The following is a 13217-nucleotide window of genomic DNA, read 5'->3' as shown; positions in this document are numbered from 1 at the left end:
TTCGGCGTCTGCAGTGATGCGGACGCTGAGCCGATCTGTCGTGGGGAAGAGGGAGCTGAGCCAGAAAGCCAGGCTCTCGATTTACCGGTTGATCTACGTCCCAATCCTCACCTATGGTCATGAGCTTTGGGTAATGACCGAAAGAACGAGATCGCGGATACAAGCGGCCGAAATGAGTTTCCTCCGTAGGGTGGCCGGGCTCAGCCTTAGAGATAGGGTGAGGAGCTCGGACATTCGGGAGGGACTCGGAGTAGAACCGCTGCTCCTCCGGATCGAAAGGAGCCAGTTGAGGTGGTTTGGGCATCTGGTCAGGATGCCTCCTGGACGCCTCCCCGGGGAGGTGTTTCGGGCATGTCCTGCCGGCAGGAGGCCCCCGGGTCGACCCAGGACACGTTGGAGAGGTTACATCTCCAATCTGGTCCGGGAACGCCTTGGGGTCCTGCCGGAGGAGCTGGTGGAGGTGGCCGGGGAGAGGACGGCCTGGAGCTCCCTAGTTGGGATGCTGCCCCCGCGACCCGGACCCGGATAAGCGGAGGAAGACGAGACGACGACAACAACTCCACAATTACACACCAATCCATCAGTTCTGCTTAAAGTTTCACTCACTACAAATACGCTCAAATGAACACATGAACGTAATATTGTTGTTAACCAGAGAAAGAGTCAAACAAAAGGTACATTTATGAATAAGACAAGACAAATTAAACAGATTTCATCCTAATTTAATTCTCAATAATCTCCTTTGTTGTTAATCCACCGTCTCACTGGGCTGCAACTGCTGGTGGCTAAATATGAACATCATTCTCAAGGGAGGGTCCAAAATGTCTCCAAACATTCTCGAAGGTTCTTGGTTTCCTCTCAAGGCCTTGCTGAAACTTGGAACACATTCAAAATATGTGACCATTATTTTTCTCAAGACGGTCCCAGAGCTGCCGCAGGTGTCAAGAAGCTGTCTGGAATCCTTCCCAGTTTGGTTTGCATGAGTGAGAGAGAGAGTGGAGAAATGTGAGACGAGTTTGGGAAGAGTTGTAGACCAAAATTAGAAGGTTTTCAGTTAGTGACTCTGTTTAGCAGGAACGAGAGGAAGATGTCTGGAATGTGGCTCTCGTTCAAACACAGCAGGGTAAGACTAGCAGTCTGGAGTCAGCAGCCTGCGTTATAATCTACTCCATCAATAAAACAGAAGATCTAGGACAGATAAAACTTTCAAGAAATCCAAAGATGGAAGGATTTACACAAAAGGTGAAGAGGAACTGCACAGGGAAGCCAGATGGAGGACATCTCCATTAGAGTGGTGACAGGAAGTGATTACAGGTGGGAAACAAACAGGAAGAGAAGTTACCTGAAAGGAGACAAGACAATAAAATAAAACAGGAAGCTAAACATACGTTTTAATGTCAAATATAGATCACCACAGATGTTGATGGCTGGAACTGTCAGAGCTGTTTGTGGCTTGGTTGGTTCATTCTGGACTCTGTGTCACCTGGAGTGTGTGTGTGTGTGTGTGTGCGTGTGTGTGTGTGTGTGTGTGTGTGTGTGTGTGTGTGCGCTCGTGTGTGTGTCCTTGCTGTGTGTTCATGCGTTTGACACTCTAATCTAAATGCTTCATTAGTGTCTACAGGAGTGATTCATCACTAACTCAAACAAATCAGCTGTGTTTATGATTTAAAACATCTAGGAAACGTGCTGGAAGCACACTCCAGCACTAGCATGTAGCTTTACTATGACGAACAGGGTTCCTGGTAAATACTGACAAAGATCCTAAAAGGAGGAATTATGTGACCACTGAGAAAGGCTGTGGTGTGTCGGCAAGGCCAAACATCAGAGTGCTGGGTGATCACAAACGGGCAGGTTACCCTACAAGCTATGACCCGCTAGCTGACAGGACTGCAGCCCAGAGCCCCAACTGGCTGACAGCTGCTCAGCAGCTTCATCAGATAAATGTTTTGTTTCTTCCGAGGCTCAGCCGATGAAAATGTTTAAACGAATGCTAACCAGATGTAGCTCATCTGTCCTGAGGTATAAACTTAGATTGCTGTAAAGCGTTACTGCTGTGGGGAGTGTTTCGGATACTCTGAAGTTGCAAGTGTGTTATTCTTTTCATTAACCTTGTAAAGGATCATTTTAACACATGAAAAAGTTGCATAGTGTCCCTTGAAAGTCCTGACTACAGAATTAACATGTTTAGAAAAACAAACACAAATGACATGTTTTGATTCTGACTTCGTCGTCGTCTTCCTCCACTTATCCGGGTCCGGGTCGCGGGGGCAGCATCCCAACTAGGGAGCTCCAGACCGTCCTCTCCCCGGCCACCTCCACCAGCTCCTCCGGCAGGACCCCAAGGCGTTCCCGGACCAGATTGGAGATGTAACCTCTCCAACGTGTCCTGGGTCGACCCGGGGGCCTCTTGCCGGCAGGACATGCCCGAAACACCTCCCCAGGGAGGCGTCCAGGAGGCATCCTGACCAGATGCCCAAACCACCTCAACTGACTCCTTTCGATCCGGAGGAGCAGCGGTTCTACTCCGAGTCCCTCCCGAATGTCCGAGCTCCTCACCCTTTCTCTAAGGCTGAGCCCGGCCACCCTATGGAGGAAACTCATTTCGGCCGCTTGTATCCGCGATCTCGTTCTTTCAGTCATTACCCAAAGCTCATGACCATAGGTGAGGATTGGGACGTAGATCGACCGGTAAATCGAGAGCCTGGCTTTCTGGCTCAGCTCCCTCTTCACCACGACAGACCGGCTCAGCGTCCGCATCACTGCAGACGCCGAACCAATCCGTCTGTCGATCTCCCGATCCCTCCTACCCTCACTCGTGAACAAGACCCCGAGATACTTAAACTCCTCCACTTGAGGTAGGACCTCTCACCCGACCCGGAGTTGGCAAGCCACACTTTTCCGGTCGAGGACCATGGTCTCAGATTTGGAGGTGCTGATCCTCATCCCAGCCGCTTCACATTCGGTCGCGAACCTACCCAGCAAGAGCTGAAGGTCAGAGCTGGATGAAGCTGATGACCACATCATCCGCAAAAAGCAGAGACGAGATTCTCCTGCCACCAAACTCGACACACTCCACACCACGGCCGCGCCTAGAAATTCTGTCCATAAAGGTAATGAACAGAACCGGTGACAAAGGGCAGCCCTGGCAGAGTCCAACCCCCACCGGGAACAGGTCCAACTTACTACCGGCTATGCGGACCAAACTCACGCTCCTCTGGTAAAGGGACTGAATGGCCCTTAACAGAAAGCCACCCACCCCATACTCCTGGAGCGTCCCCCACAGGGTGCCCCTGGGGACACGGTCATAAGCCTTCTCCAAATCCACAAAACACATGTGGATTGCTTGGGCAAACTCCCATGCCCCCTCCATCACCCTTGCAAAGGTATAGAGCTGGTCCACAGAGTTCCACGGCCAGGACGAAAACCACATTGCTCCTCCTCAATCTGAGATTCAACTATCGATCGGACCCTCCTCTCCAGTACCTTGGAGTAGACCTTTCCAGGGAGGCTGAGGAGTGTGATCCCCCTATAGTTGGAACACACCCTCAGGTCACCCTTCTTAAAGATGGGGACCACCACCCCGGTCTGCCACTCCACAGGAACTGCCCCCGATGACCACGCAATGTTGCAGAGACGTGTCAACCACGACAGCCCTACAACATCCATAGCCTTGAGATACCCAGGACGAACCTCATCTGCCCCCGGGGCTCCGCCGCTGTGTAGTTGTTTGACTACCTCAGCAACTTCTGCCCCCGAGATCGGACAGTCCACCCCCAGGTCTCCCGGCTGTGGTTCCTCCTCGTAATGTGCGTAAGTGGGATTGAGGAGCTCCTCAAAGTATTCCTTCCACCGTCCGACTATAGCCCCAGTTGACGTCAGCAGCTCCCCATCCCCACTGTAAACAGTGTGAGTGAGTTGCTGCCTTCCTCTCCTGAGGCACCGGACAGTTTGCCAGAACCTCTTTGGAGCCGATCGATAATCTTTCTCCATGGCTTCACCAAACTCCTCCCATGCCTGAGATTTAGCCTCGGCAACTGCCACTGCTGCACCCCGCTTGGCTATCCGGTACCTGTCTGCTGCCTCCGGAGACCCACAGACCAGCCACGCCCTGTAGGCCTCCTTCTTCAGCCTGACGGCTCCCCGAACCTCTGGTGTCCACCAGCGGGTACGGGGGTTGCCACCACGACTGGCACCGGCCACCTTGCGACCACAGGTAGCAACAGCCGCCCCAACGATCGCAGAGTGGAACAAGGCCCACTGGGAGTCAATGTCCCCCACTGCTCTCGGGACGTGGTCAAAGCTCTGCCGGAGGTGGGAGTTGAAGACCGTCTTGACAGGTTCTTCTGCCAGGTGTTCCCAGCAGACCCTCACTATGCGTTTGGGTCTGCCAGGTCTACGCGGCATCTTCCCCTGCCATCTGATCCAACTCACCACCAGGTGGTGATCAGTTGACAGCTCCGCTCCTCTCTTCACTCGGGTGTCCAAAACATACGGCCGCAGGTCAGATGATACGACTACAAAGTCTATCATCGACCTGCGACCTAGGCTGCCCTGGTACCAAGTGTACCGATGGGCATCCTCATGTTCGAACATGGTGTTCGTTATGGCCAAACTGCAGCTCTCACAGAAGTCCAATAACGAAACACCACTTGAGTTCAGATCAGGCGGGCTGTTCCTCCCAATCACATCCCTCCAGGTCATGCTGTCATCACCCATGTGAGCATTGAAGTCCCCCAGCAGGACAATGGAGTCCCCTGATGGAGCACTATCTAGCACTCGTCCCAGGGACTCCAAAAAGGGTGGGTACTCTGAACTGATATTTGGTCCATAAGCACAAACAACAGTCAGGACCCGTTCCCCGACCCGAAGGCAGGGAAGCTACCCTCTCGTCCCCCAGGGTAAACCCCAACACACAGGCAGAGAGTCTTGGGGCTAACAAAAAGCCAACTTCATCCCTCCGCCTCTCACCCGGAGCAACTCCAGCAAAGGAGAGTGTCCACTCCCTCTCAAGGACTTGTGTTCCAGAGCCAATGCTATGTGTCGAAGTGAATCCGACTATATCTAGCCGGTACCGCTCAACCTCTGCCACAAGCTCCTGCTCCTTCCCTGCCAGCGAGGTGACGTTCCATTAGGGCTGGGCGATATGGCAAAAATAGAATATCATAAATTTTTCCAATATTTTATCACGATTTCGATTTTATCACAATTTTTTATCCATGAATAGCATAACTTCAATTGCGTATTAAAGAAGAGAAACATTGAATAAATAAACATTTATTCATATTAGGGATAATCAGCACAGTGCTAACACACTTATATTTTAAACTCACACCAGAGATGATAAAAGCCCTGAGAGAAACAATTACAAAAATCAGTTTTTCTCGTTTTTCAAGTAACTTAACATAAATTAAAATCGTAAACATATTTAAAGTGCAAACATCTCAATTGCAAACGTATTGTGAAAACATTAACTTGTTAAAAATACTATGTAGCTCCCAGTTGCTCATGTAGTGGATAGTTAAGCTCAAATACGGCTCTGATGTGCGGCTGGACCAGAGATCGCTTGTGGTAGCAAAAAACTGCGCATTCTGAATATTTTCTGCAACAAGTCTCTAAACAAAGTAAAATTTTCCAGTGCAGATTGGAGACAACCCATAGAAGCACTGATCTGATCTCATTTTAGAGAAAAATAGAACAGGTTAGATGCACCTAATAAATAAAATTACTAACAAACTCAGGAATCTTTCTTTGCTTCACTGTTCTGGTGCTGAAAATATCACTAATGCGGATCAAAGGAGGTACACAGGTGAATGCACCTCTTATTATTTGGAAACTACATTTACTGCAGCTGGCAGAGGCAGAGATTGTTTCTATTGATACACGGATTTACAGAATCATTTTAAATGTTAATAGGGGAAGACTGCAAGAGGGAGCGGTAAAATACAGGGGTCCCCAGCAAAAACAAGAAACTACGAGTCTGATGAAACCCGCTGGTTTTCCATCAGGCAGTCACGGGTCAGCTCCAACGACCCAGTGGCCGAGCTCAGTCCGGCTCGGCAGAGGGTGGACGAGCCGAGGCGACGTCGTGCTCTGCTTAAGAAGAAGTGTTATTTTCCTGCTTCAGAAGAAGCGTCCAATGTGTTTTTACGCTTTCTCCGAGACATGTCACGTCGCTAAGTTGTTAGCGCCGCGCGCTAAGGAAACCCTGCGTTCCTCTTCGGAACGAAAACCTCGTTGTCGCTCAGCCGCGGCCAAAGCCGTGTTTGTTCACACACAGGTGAAAACAAGCGGGGCACTAATATATTACTATGACTAACTCTGATTGGATAAGGGTCAAACAAAGGCGCGTCATTCGCCTGAGGTAAGTTTCCTTTTCATTCAAAGGCAGAAATTCAACAGCAGAGCTGTGAATCGTGATAATAAGGTCTCTCAAAAATGACAGACCGTCAGATGTGTAGATCGTAAAACGGTCTAAAATCGTCATATCGCCCAGCCCTACGTTCCATGTCCCAAAAACCAGTTTCGTTGTCTGGGGATTGGACCGCCAAGGCTCCCGCCTTGGTCTGCCACCCGATTCGCATTGCACCGGACCCTTCATGTTCCTCCTGCAGGTGGTGGGTCCACAGTTGGATGAGCCCATGTATCCGGTTCAGGTTGGGCCCGGCCGGGCCCCATGGGCGAAACCCCGGCCACCAGGCGCTTGCTCACGGGCCCCAACCCCAGGCCTGGCTCCAGGGTGGGACCCCGGTAACCCTCCGGGCCGGGTACTCCGACTCTTTGACTTTACCTCCATGAAAGATCCTGTGAAGCGTTCTTTGTCTCACCCTTCACCTAAGACCAATTTGTCATGGGAGACCCTACCAGGGGCCCAAAGTGCCCCAGACAACATAGCTCCTAGGATCATCAGGGCACTCCTCCACCACGATAAGGTGACGGTTCAAGGAGGAGTTGATTCTGACTTAATTACCTTAATAACAAACAAACATCTGAGAGGAAGGATTGAGGATGAACCCATTAAAAACAAATGAGACAAAAACATAAACTTTATCTGCTATTTTTAAAACCAGTTACCAGTAAGACTCAGCGACTCTTCTGTTCAGTCTTCCTGTTTTCACCTGACTTCCTCCGGAGTACGCCACCTTATCGGATGATTTTCCAACATTTTCCACCTCTCTGAGAACAGCTGTGCTGTTCCTTTCTCCTGCTGAAACCAGCTGCATCAGCCTGAAACATCTGGACCGGGTGTTGATTTGTATGCAACCCTTGGTGGGTTTGAATTATAATGTGGTTCTTCTTTTGACCGAAGGATTTAAAATCCCAGAAAGAAGCAGGAATAACTTAACAGGAGAAGTAAATCCTCTTCTCTCTGCAGCATGTGTTTAATTAGATGTCACTCTGAGGCCGAGGCGGTTCAGGAGCTGAAGGAAGCATGAACACCCTCAAGAGGAGAGGCGATGCCTGTACAGAAGCTCAGCTTCTACCAGTTCTGCTCTTATAAAGAAAGAAAAGTTTTTAAAGAGCAAGTCACCCCCTACCAGATTCTCACTCAACTCCCACGTCCTGTTTGAAAAATGCAACAAATGCTGTTGCCTAGCAGACCGAGAGGGCGGAGCCGCTAACAAATACACACCCTCACAACATTGTGACATCATAACGTACCATCTAACATCATAGTGCACCTCTTAGCCAATAGTGATGGCAGATTTAAATTCAAATGCAGTGCAGAGTTTTTGCCTGACGACGGTGCATCGCTGACAGTTTTAGGCAGAATATTTAAATTTTAACTAAGATGCACTAAAGTGCAGAATAATTGACCACACATGTCTGCAGCACGATCAGACACTCATTTCTATAGTTTATCAGCAAAAAAATGTGGATTTGGAGTGACTTGCTCTTTAAGTGTGCAAATCAGCAAACAAAAGGAGATGATGAAATGTTTTCTTCTTTCAATATTTCACTGTCAAATAACCGATCTTTAACTCTGCCTCCTGCCTCAACCTGTTGGTTCTAAGTTTGACTTTTATTTTGGTGATCAGCTGGATGATTCTCTTAGATTTAATATTCTTTTGGAGTCCCATATTTTCCCACCATTTGGACCAAAGATGATAATCCTGTTTATTAGCGCTGGATAGTGTTTAAAGGTTTCAGTAGCTGATAGAAGCCTGATCCTCAGGCTCCGCCCACACCACTCAGGATAAATATGAAACCAGAGATTTTCTGCTGCATTTGCTCCTCCCGGTCTTATTTGGTACCAAACACAGATAAAGTGGAGGTTATAAAAACTCGGTTTAAGGGGCATCGTAGACACAGCTTTTCTTTTTTAACCCTGCACCGCTGTTCCCTCACTTTTACCCTGATCTAGTTTCCATTAACATCGCATTTGAAATGGTAAATAAGGAGATACAATTAGAAATGTGTGAATGGAAAATATTACTTTTTTAAATAGAGAGAACAAACCTGGCAGCAGTCGGCCAATATTCATCTTGGTGGGGCCGAGCAGCAATGTCTGACATTTTTCTGAGTGTCTGAACTGTTTGTCATTCATTCAGGCTAGCAGGCCTAGCAGAATTTTTTACTTCCTGAATCATCAAACAAAAAAGTATTCCATCAATTACAGTTCTTTGAGTTCAGAGAATAAAAAACAGAATTAGTGCGTGCCTACATCATTAATGTGGACTCTCTTGGGCTGCATGGTCGTGCAGTTGGCGACACCGTGTCCTTGTGGTGCTGTTTGTACGCACGGTCTTTCAAACCAGAAATCTGCATGTGACTTTTATTTTGAAAGATTCCTGATATTTTACACTGCTTTCATAAAAATTAGACTCAAAACATAAGCAACACGTCTTTAACTGCTCCTTTCCAGTGGACGGGAAAGCGTCGTGAAACGTGCTTCGCGGCAGTTGATCTGCTGTTGCCGAGGATCGCTGCCTTTCCACTGGCCGCAAGGCTTTCCAGAAGCATAAGGATGTATTCCTCACGTCTCAGGTCTTTTCTTTAAGCGCAACACCTCCAGAACACAAGTGCAGGTTTCCATTTTCTCCTTATCTCTCTGTTATACATTTAACTGTGGTCTGTTGGGTGCAGGCAGCTCCGACCGAGACAGGAAGAGACTGAACCAGCTAGTTATCAAAGTTAGCTCAGTCCTGGGCTGATAACTAGATTTAGTTGAGGAGATGTGTGAAAAAAGGATGCTGGGGAAGATGACCTCCATCTTGGAAAACCTCTCCCACTCACTTTATTCCACTGTTGAGGCCACGGACAGCTCCTCCAGTGGAAGACACACATCCGAGTTGTCAAACAGAACGCTACCGTAGGTCGTTCATCCCCTCTGCAGAGAGGCCGATTTATGCTTCTCTGTGTCGATGCGGAGACGTGCAATGCCAAGCGTCCACGCAAGGGCTCTCCGATAGGCTCACAGAGGGTGACGGAGACATGCCCAAATTTTAAACACTTGTTGAAAGTGACGGAGACAACAAGCTTGTGATTGGTGAGGACGCCACTTCCTGTAAATTTTTAAACAGCACCACCTTTTCCCATTGTAGCGTTAAGGATTGGCTACACATGTATTAAATGATCATTTCATATAAATATGAAATGTCAATCTGATTGATTTCTGAACGTTTCAGGGGCCATAAACACACTTAATGTTAATTCAGACAGAGTCAAATATATAGTTTATAAAAATGACTTTATTTCTATTTCCCTAAGCTAATGATTATACAAGACAAGGTATGAATGAAATGATGGAACGTGAGCTAGATGTATGAGCAAAACCTTTCTTAAGTATCTGAGAGAGTTTGTCTGGGTTGTAAAATCAATGTGGTTGTATAGTTTGATAAGCCAGATAGTTATTTATAAAACCATCCGACGCAATTTGTGCCAAGTCTGCGCACCCTTGATCTATGAGTCTTTTTGACTTGTTTTTAGTGCTTGAAGGTTTCAATAATAGTTTACTGTCGTTGTGTGTTTATCTGAAATCTTATTTTCTTCTTCAAGTGTATGTGCTGCTGTAGCCAGTGAGATTAGTGTGGGGTTAACTAACCCTAACCCTATTCTACTAGTAAAAAACACGTCATTTCCTGTCAACCCCCAGTCAAATTAAACAGAAAAGAAAAGAAATCAGAGCTTTTTGCGAACATGCAGCCGTCTTTCTTCTTGCTTGTTATTGTGTGAACTTCCAGAATGACGCTTGTGTTGGATTTCGCCTGGGATTTTGTGACCCAGCAGGACGAGCTGGGTGGACTGCCTGTAATGCTCCCAGTTGGAAGTGAGCTCGCTGGTAAAACGCCTCTATTACATTACACGCCGCTCACACGTCTGCTGGAAAGGAGGGGTTCTGCTTCTGGGACACATCCAGAACGTGAAACTTTGCGACCGGTGGATAAAAACCCGTCCAATAAAACAGCAGTTAACTGCCACAACGGATGTTTTACTGCCGTTTTCCCCTCTGGTGGAAAGGATGGGTTAGATGTTAGTTTGTGACTAGTTGTTAGCCTAAATGTGTCCCTGACCTGGCGAGGGTGTCTACTTCTCGCCTGATGATGGATGGAGATAGACACTAGCTACCTGTCTTTCATTTCATACCACCTTAGAAAAAAATAAGGGCGGTATATTGTGTAGCATAGCAAGTTGTTCCAATTTTTAAGATAACTGTTTGTCATCATGGCAGTTCATCAGGAAGTCCTGTTTTGCTCTGCAGGATTTCTGAAGGATCTCTAGGGTTTCTCTCTTTTTATTTCTCATTGAACTGCTGATCTAGGTGGCTTCTGTCCTCCCCTCTCTGGGGAAAACTCACAATCAATAAGGATCATCAGCTTGGTTCTCCGGTCTCGCCTCCTTTTCACACCAGTCATCATGACGGGATTGAAAGTGACAGGACACCCTGACCAGAGAGTCACCTCTCCTCCACGAGAGACAAACGTGACATGTATGCCAGGAGGAACGACAACCACCCCCACAACAGGGGAGACACAAATGATACTATGGGAGGGGGTGGGAGGCCAGAGGGGAGAGGAATGGGTGAGGATTCAGAGAAAGAGTAATTCATGTGTCTGCATCAACACACTGGAGGCTCAAGAGTGGGACGATGATGGGTCAGTTTTCATGTGGGAGAATGTTTCTGCTGATAACTGAATGAAAAGACACACACACACACACACACACACACACACACACACACACACACACACACACACACACACACACACACACACACACACACACACACACACACACACACAGTGGGATATTTACAGTAAGAATACAAAAAGTATGTATAATATGTAAAGGTGTATACAACTACAGCCTCTTTTATGCAATGTCAGAAATGCAGAACTGTTGAGAACACAGGTGGCAGGTGTGGCCAATCACACGTTAGCAAATGTCAGCAGAGCCAATAGATGAGCTAATGAAAGGTTCTAATGGGAAACAAGGTGTTGTTTTCCACTTGGTTCTAGTGCTCAACTAGAGTCTGTTGGGCATAATGTTATTATGGGATGGTAAAATGTGCAGGAGACAAAAACTGACTTTGGAAAAGGAAGGGAGGGACATCCCCCCCCCCCCCCAAACTACGTCCATGTTGCTGCAAAGCTGTCACCGCAGAGCTGGTCACACTGCACGTCCACAGATATGCAAATCACCTTCATGTTCATCGACGTTTGTCACGATTCTGCTCAGGACGAGGCATTTGGGTGAGACAGCCAAAAATCACACCGTGTGAACCCGGCTTGAGGCACATAATTCCTAGGATCAAATACTGACGGATTTGTTTTCAGAAGTTTTTAGAGGCAGTAGAAATGAAATCACAGAATGATGCAAACTGATTTTGTGTAATCCTTTAAGGCTTCAGTTGCTGTTTCCAGCGGAATTCATAAACATTGTCAAGAAAGCGTGTTTGTCGTGTTCATGTCAAATTAACCTGACCACAAAACACAGATTTACTTTCTTTATTTCGTTTTCCTCATCCAACCCCCATAAGTCCCTGTGTGTCCTCCTGCAGCACTCCCGAAGGACAACAGGCAAAACAAAAAAGTCTGACGTGTTGAGTAAAAACTGCTATTTTTAGCATATTTTTAGGTCCGACGTGTTGCTACCAGACGTACAGTGTGAGCAGTCAGGTCGCATCCGAGAACTGGGTCGTACAGTGTGAGCGCATGACTCGTGAGATCTGCTCTGCGAGGAAGTCGTACAGTTTGAGCTGAAGCTGAATAGCCTGGCGAGCCAGACTAAATAAATGTATTATTTAGCTCCATTGACGGCTCGCGGTTGTGGGGCGGGTTCTACCGTTGTCTACTGGACAATGAATGTGACATACTCTTGTTTCACTCTGTTGCATCGTCCCACCCACCAGACATATAGAGTGCCCTGATTGGCCCACAAAGTGGATAAAGCTCTGTGATTTGTTCACTAAGCAGATAGATGATTGGCCCACCGTTATGGACCAATCACAGCTCTTTATGTGTTTGAAACCCCTCTAGAGAGCTGTGATTGGCCAGCCAGAATGCTGTTGGGGCTGCAGAGGTTCCAGTGGAGCGTTGCTAGACCAAACTTTGCAAAGCAAGAATTTGGTCTAGTTCTCTAGGCTAGAAGCGGAGTGCTACGAGTGAAAAAGTCGCACAGCATCCGCCCGGCTTTAAGCTGAGTCTGCCGCTGTCCTGAGTGCTGATCGGGAGGACGGTGGAAGAGGAGCTGGCTCTGGTGCTGAAAGCCAGGCTGATGGCGGTAACACATACAGATGTCGGAACAATGTTATTATAATTAATAATTATCTTGCATTTCACCACAATGGACATTACCACACATTCTTCATGGTGAAAGATGGGACTATCGACACTGAATCACCTGTGCAGCTCATCAGGCTCAGATGTGTTGAAGCAGGGTTAACCCTTTATAGAGCCAACATCTATATTTAGACTCTTAAAATTACGGGATATCACCAAAACAATCACCAGAGATCAAGCTAGTGACGGTTTGCACCATGGCACCATTCCACCAATCAGTGCGGGGCTATAACACGCCAAATGTTGGTGCGTCTGCAGAGCCAGAAAACTGCTCGGTCTCCTCATGTTCATGGTCAGACCTCTAAAACTAACAATGCCAGGTTTATGAAACTGTCACGCCACAAGGTTGACTAGTTGTGCTAAAGAAGGATAGATGTGTTGTAAATGCTAAACTCAATGAGTTTAATTAATATACTAATTTACAGTAATAATAACAAT

The 13217-nt window shown here is 47.4% G+C and overlaps 1 protein-coding gene across 1 annotated transcript in view; it reads left to right on the top strand.

Moving 5' to 3' along the window:
* The window catches only part of doc2a (double C2-like domains, alpha), a 111949-nt gene that overhangs the window by 1098 nt on the left and 97634 nt on the right, over nucleotides 1-13217 (top strand). The window lies entirely within an intron of this gene.

The sequence above is a fragment of the Nothobranchius furzeri genome, chromosome 5 (assembly GCF_043380555.1).
Source record: "Nothobranchius furzeri strain GRZ-AD chromosome 5, NfurGRZ-RIMD1, whole genome shotgun sequence".
Lineage (NCBI taxonomy): Eukaryota > Metazoa > Chordata > Actinopteri > Cyprinodontiformes > Nothobranchiidae > Nothobranchius > Nothobranchius furzeri.
The sequence above is the reverse complement of the archived record's forward strand: the minus strand, read 5'-3'. Positions and strand labels throughout refer to the sequence as shown.